Source organism: Phalacrocorax aristotelis, chromosome 1 (genome assembly GCF_949628215.1).
Source record: "Phalacrocorax aristotelis chromosome 1, bGulAri2.1, whole genome shotgun sequence".
Lineage (NCBI taxonomy): Eukaryota > Metazoa > Chordata > Aves > Suliformes > Phalacrocoracidae > Phalacrocorax > Phalacrocorax aristotelis.
In genome coordinates this window covers 34,279,461-34,285,760 of record NC_134276.1, presented here as the reverse complement: position 1 = coordinate 34,285,760, position 6,300 = coordinate 34,279,461, and the positions used below count along the sequence as shown (strand labels likewise).

At 46.6% G+C, this 6,300-nt stretch overlaps 1 protein-coding gene across 4 annotated transcripts in view; it reads left to right on the top strand.

Annotated features, from left to right (window-relative positions):
* The first annotated feature begins 722 nt into the window (after window positions 1-722).
* AKAP11 (A-kinase anchoring protein 11) overlaps window positions 723-6,300 on the top strand; it is a 42,786-nt gene continuing 37,208 nt past the window's right edge. For 3 of the 4 annotated variants that reach the window (XM_075087586.1, XM_075087576.1, XM_075087568.1), the window contains exon 1: window positions 723-894. The gene's annotated coding sequence lies outside the window, so the exon portion shown is untranslated. The remainder of the gene's footprint in view (window positions 895-6,300) is intronic. The other variant, XM_075087606.1, reaches the window with a different exon arrangement.

Sequence of the window (6,300 nt, the reverse complement as noted above, 5' to 3'; positions counted from 1 at the left end):
ACACCTGATAATCTGGCAGCATTCAGTTTACAAAGGAGTGGGAAGGGAGGAACGGCGCAAGTGTTTCAGACAGGGCTTGACTGTCTTCTGTCTGTGCCTTGTCTGCCTAAAACCAGACTCTAGCCTCTAACCCGTCTACCCTGCTGAGCCAGCCCGCCAGCTGGAAAGCCAGCCTGGCAGGAGCAGCTTTCACGAGCAACCAGAACGCAGGCCCCCAGCCCAGCCTGCCTAGGCAGGAACGGCCCACCTCGCAGGCACGCTACCTCCCGGGGGCTTTGCAAAGGCTCCGACTACGGTGCCAGGCACGGCGAGGAGGGCCGAGCTCTGTGAACACCGCACCCGTGCCGCGGGGCAGCTCCTGGCCCCGGCTGCGGGTGCTCTTCGGTAGGGGTGCTGCAGCCGGAGCGGGTCGCAGCGCCCCCCGGACCGCGCCCCGCTCTGTGGGGGGCGCCGGGGCGGACCTGGCGTGTCGGGCGGGGTGTCCCCCCCTTCCCTCACGGCCAGGCAGGAACGAGTCGGGCTTTGCTCCCGTGAGGGGAGACCGCGTAACCGCCGCGGACAGCGCGCGCGACCCCCGCGGCAGTCGCGAATTGAAACAGGGCCCGCGCGCAACCACCCCCCGCTCCCCCGCCCTTCCGGGGCGGCCTCCAATTCCCGCTAATGGGAGCGCGGCGGTGGGAAGCGTCGCGAGAGCGGAGGCGCGCGCCGGTGGGCGGGGCGGCGCGGCGAAGGGGGCGGGGCCGGGCGGTCTGCGGGGCGCTGCGCTGCGCCGCGGCGGTGACGGGGACGGCGGGGCAGTGGGGTCGCTGCCTCCCTCCCTCCCTCCCTCCCTCCCTGCGCTGGCCGTGGCGGTGACATGGCAGCGGGTGCCGGGCGCTGAGGAGGCAGTGTCAGGTACGGGGCGCCCGGTGTGCCCGTCCCCTCCCCGCCGGGGGGTGCGAGGGGCCCGCCGCTCCCGGCCCGCGCGGGGCGGGGGGCAGCGCCGGGGGCGGGCTGGGCTCCCGCAGGTGGCCTATTCCCGGTGGGGGCCGGGGAGGGGAGGGGTCAGGGCACCTCCGCCGCCCGTCCCCGCGGGGCTTCGCCCGGCCCGGGGGCAGCGCACCTCCTCGCGGGGCCTGCGGGGCCGTCGCCACGCACCGGCACACACCTGAGGGGAGGGCGGTGGTGGGGGCTGGGGGCCGCCCTTGTACCGCAGCGGGGCCGGGGCGAGGCGGGTAACGCGGCGCTTCAGCCCCGAGACCCGGGGAGGGGCAGTGCTCCAGCATCCCCCCCCCCGCCCCCCTTCCCGGAGCGGCCTGCGCCCGAGGCCTGGCGGGGGGCGCCTCGGTGGGAAGTCCGGTGCCCCCCCGGCCGGGGTTGCCCGCAGTCGGGGCTGGAGGCTGGCTCGTCCTCTGGTCGCGGTTGATGCGCGGATGCTCAGTAAGTTCGCGTTACCTCCGGCGTTGGTTGGCTTCTGGTTGATGCATACGGGTTAAATAAGTTCGCCCCGTTCTCAACATTTTGCTTTTTAAAAGTGTCTCCTCCCCATCCTTCCCTCCCTCCCCACCTCCTCCTCCCGATTCCTTTCCTCCCTGAAGGGAGAAGGAACAACGAGTAATACTCCTTTACTTTGTTGGCTCTGTTGGGGGGCTTTCTTTATTACGGTTGAAGTACCTTTCTCTGTTTTCCCCCAATATCCGAAGGGCGGGGAGGGGGAGAAGCTACAAACTGTAGATCCGGTATTACAGCCTTCGTACTGAAGCCCTGAGGCATTACCAGAGTGAGACAGGGAGAGAAAAAAAGAAGTTCCGTTGTATCTGGGAAAGATCAGTGGTACTAAAATCAATAGTAACACAATACACTTAATTTATCCTCTCTCGGGAAGAGTCTTACGTTGCTTTGTGCTTGCAAGATTATTCCAGAATTGTGCAGTTAGCCTTCACTAATAGATACTGCCAATATTTAATTAATTTTTGAGATATTAAGTGTTTTTAAATAACGTTAGTCCTGTTTGTCCAGGGGAATTTCTCAGTCTGCAGGCAAGGTGATTTTTTTTTTGTTTTTTGAGGCATGGTAATTGAATTATGCCGTCTTGGTTGATGCCTCTTAATTTCATATCCTTCTGGGATTCTTTAAAATCTGTTGGCAGTTGAAGAAATACAGTGGTGGAAAGTCTTACTGAGTGTGGAAAAATAATAAAATAGAGTATTCACTCTTTCTGTTTGGTATGATATAATCTAAAAAAAAACCAAACAAACCAACCAACTGCCCCAAAAGTACCTCCTAAACAAGGTATTCTTTGTTGAAGTTTTCTCTAAGGGGAAGTAAGATCACTTGAGAAAATGCTACTGCTTAGACAATAATACCCTCCCAACTTAATTGGTGACTTATGTTATGTACAGGAACTTAATTGAACAAACCACAAAATCCAGACTAATAGATATTTCTGGTATATTGAGTAATATTTTTTTTCCCAGGATGTATTTGAGAATCCCGACCCAGGACTGGGGTGAAGGTGGGGGTGATGATGTTTAGTGATGACCTAGGCAGAGAAAATGCAGGATTCTTTTGAAACTGGGGAAGCTTGGTATTCATGTCATGCTTCTGTGTGGCAAAAATACAATGTAAAACAAGTAGAATCAAACAAGAAGAAGCAGCTCCAACCTTCCATAACTGTCATTAATGCTGACCAATAATGATGTATTCCCCACGCGCCCCTACCCTCCCTTCCCCACTTCACTTAGTGTGGATGTGGCTGTGGTCAAGACAACTTGCCATTTCATAAATGGACTTTTTCAAGACTGCCAACCCAGTTAGTGAAAGTGATAAATCGTTAGAAATGAGAAATAGAGAAGGATCTGATCGACCATTCTGCCTGCTTGTCAGTGTAGGCTTGTTTAATTTGGTTTTCAATAGCAAAATGGGGAGATCAGTTTATTTATGAATTATATAGTTATATTCAAGCATTACAATTTTACAACAGTTCTTAGTTTACTAACATATGTACAACGTGTACAGAAGAAAATAAAGCCCAATTTGGTAACTGCCGAGCTAGCTTCTCTTGTCATGAGTTACAGAGCACAAGTCCTTTTAATAATTCATAATTGTCTGGATACCATATTTCACATGCTCCAAGTGGAAATCCTGTGAATTTAATAGTACTAGAATTTGTCAGCTCCTGCACTTGCTGTTGTAGATATTGATACTTCCTCACTTTTTCCATTGCTGCATCGGCCAAAGGTGTTGGTTTGCCTTCATATCGTCCGGTGACATCCACAACCAGCGCTTGGGTATATTTCACTAAAACCAAGTCTGGTTTGTGTAATTTATTTTGTTCATCTTTTAGCAGCAGTGCTTGGAATACTACCCAGTCTTTCTTCTTTGCCTCCACACTTAGCATTTCACATAATTGATTGTTTTGCTAAGGTTATAAAAGAGTGTGTATTGTTATTTTTAAGGTATTTGTAAATTTCATATTTGGAGTGAATCATTCAAAGCTCAGTATTTGATTAAACCTGGCTTTTGCAAATCATCAGCAAAGTTCTTTTCGCTGCTTCAGGTCATTGTGTTGAAAAAAAAGTATTTTTTCTTTAAAAGATGTCTTTTTTTAACAGTACTACAGCAAAAATGCTTTTTTGAAACATAATCATAGATATACTGTTGTCATAATCTAGAATCTTTTATTGGAAATTTAATTATGAAGAACACATTACATATAGTTCATATTTATTGCCTATATGGTTCAAATTCCTCATGTCCTTGTATGCCTTTAACATAGGCGCGTGCATGTATACATATGCCCATATAGCTATTTAAGAGGTTTACTCAGCACATTTGCACTTTACAGACAAAAGATAAATCTTGTTCCTTTCTGTCAGCTAGCGATTGTCAGTGTACGCTGACTTTTAATAAATTTAGTCATAGGGTACATTTATGCAAAGAGATTAAATCCATGGCAAAATTCCTGTTGGATTCCCCTAAACTGATTATTTAATTTTGTTCCTTATATATATTAAAACAAGTTTGGAAAAGCTAAATGCTTACTACATGGTCTAATGAGAAGGTTGTTCCTCAGCAAATCACCGGAAAAATGGATTTAAGGTGATCCAACTTGCTGGAAAGGTAGAGGTGAATGGAACTTAGTGTGGGTATTTCAGTTATTCACATGATCATTTTTTTTTTCTTTTTTTTTTTTTTTGGGTGTCTGCTGGTAGTTATTCGGTAACAGGAAAGTTCCTCTTACATCTGATACTCTGATACTTCTGCCATTTATCCCTCCCTTTATTGCGTTTACAGTAGGAGGAAATTAAATTTAATATCTAAATACAATGTGCAGAAGTAAAAATAATTTTGAACGGTAAGGTTTTATTTATACAAGAAACAAGCTGTTTCCAGGCTGTTTTGTTTGTCTGTGCTTTCACTTCCTTTCCAGTTCGTTTTCAAGTTTTGGTACTTCTTAGATGTTTGGACCATTGTTCTTTTGAAAATGGATTATAATTTTAGGTATTAAAAAGAAAACTTTCAGGTTTTGTTGCATTGTTGGGCAAGTGGGACCCTTCAGATTTCTCTGAAATGGGTGGCGGGGAGCTGAGACGCTGGAGGTGGTGGGGAGAACCTGTGTGATTCAAGTACTGAAGGGCGGGGTGCAGGCAAGGCAAAATGGTTATGGTGGTGGGTTGATAAACCAGGACAGTTTCTACCCAGCATCTTTCAGAATCTTTGTACGGTGATTTACAAGACCGTTGGTTTCCTGAGGTAGGTGACACCGCAGGTGGTTCTGTGTTGGTGCTCGGGTCCCCAGAGCTTACTCTCTGATGCCACAGGAAAATGCTTAACCTACTGCCTGAAGGCGGTGTAACTGTAGACTACTGTACCTGAGTAAATACTGCGGGACCCAGCATGGTTGTAGTGTCATCTCCTTGATTCTGCTGTGCCAGACTTTTGCTGGAAGGAACCATTGGTCCAAAAGTGTAGAACTCAATTACTTACTTGACCCTGTGTGGCGAGCCAACTTTTCCCATAGATGGCTCTTCTTAGGACAAAGATGTGCCTAAGGGTATTTCCCTGGTATGATTAAATTAACAGAGTGCTTTAGCTATTTAAGGTAGAGCAGTAGGGACAAGTGAGATGGGTTTCTTTTTCTTTCTTCATATTGTTTCATGGCTTTTTATTTTTTTTCACACATGGGTCTCAACAGAAGCATTGTTATGTTCTTCAATCTCCCATCTGTAGAAGTTTGCTATGATTTGAGTTTTGTATTTGTGTTTACTATATTTATATGTAATATCGGTAATCTGTCTGATGTGTACCTAGCTGCTTCATGTCATCGAAATTTTCCAAACTTCAGACATCCAGTTAAGAGAGATGCCATGCTCCAGAGATTAAAGTGTTGCAGCTTTTTACATAAGTAGCTTTTTTCCTAAGATTCCAGCAAGTTCATCTTTATGAAGGAAACCAGAAATTGAGGTGGAATGTGAATAGATGTACCTAACAATCTCTTGTTATTGTATTTTTGAGGAGGTTTTACTTTTATAGGTGCTAGGGAGAGGGAAGATGAAGACTACTTGACACCACTCCTTGTCTTCATACTGAAATATACTCAGGAACAAACCCATATAAAGATTTCTTTCCCATATGAAGGTTAAATATTTGCATGAGATGAGATTGAGAAAACTGAGCCGGTCATTTGTGCAAAGGAGACCTATAGTCTGATGTCCTGGTGTTTATTTTTTGATTTTGCAGTCATTTTTTACATGCATTTGCTCTTTACCTGGTTTATTTTGGATAGTCTAGGGGTTCTTTTTCCTGGCTAAATTGTGTGACCATGGGAAAAGATGAAGTATTAGAACTTCCATAGAACTTTAAAGCCCAGCACGTGCTTTCTGTCATTATTAATACCCACCTGTTTGGGGGGATGTGGAGATGAATTAAACAAACTAGATAATTCTGTTTCTTTTCATTGCTGCTGATTAAATGGGGAAACTTCAAAAACTTGTGTTGATTTCATTGTTATATCGGGTTTTGTTCTTGTTGGTAGAATTAGACTTAAGATCAGTAAGGGTAGCTGACTTGAGCAGAAACTCTTCTGACCTGCTTTGGTGAAATCAGAGTGCTGGTAGATGCATTTTTGGTCCCTTGTGTTTTGCCAGCAGAGACAGGACTGCCCGAAGCAGTGTCACAGAACAAGATTGTTGATACTTGTTAGCCTGAACAGGAGTCACGTGTGTTTGTTTTTAGTACTTAGAGTTGACAAAAACAAACAGGCCATTTGGTGGAGTGGGTGAGTGGTACGTTTTCTTCTCGAGACTGTTGAAGGGTAGT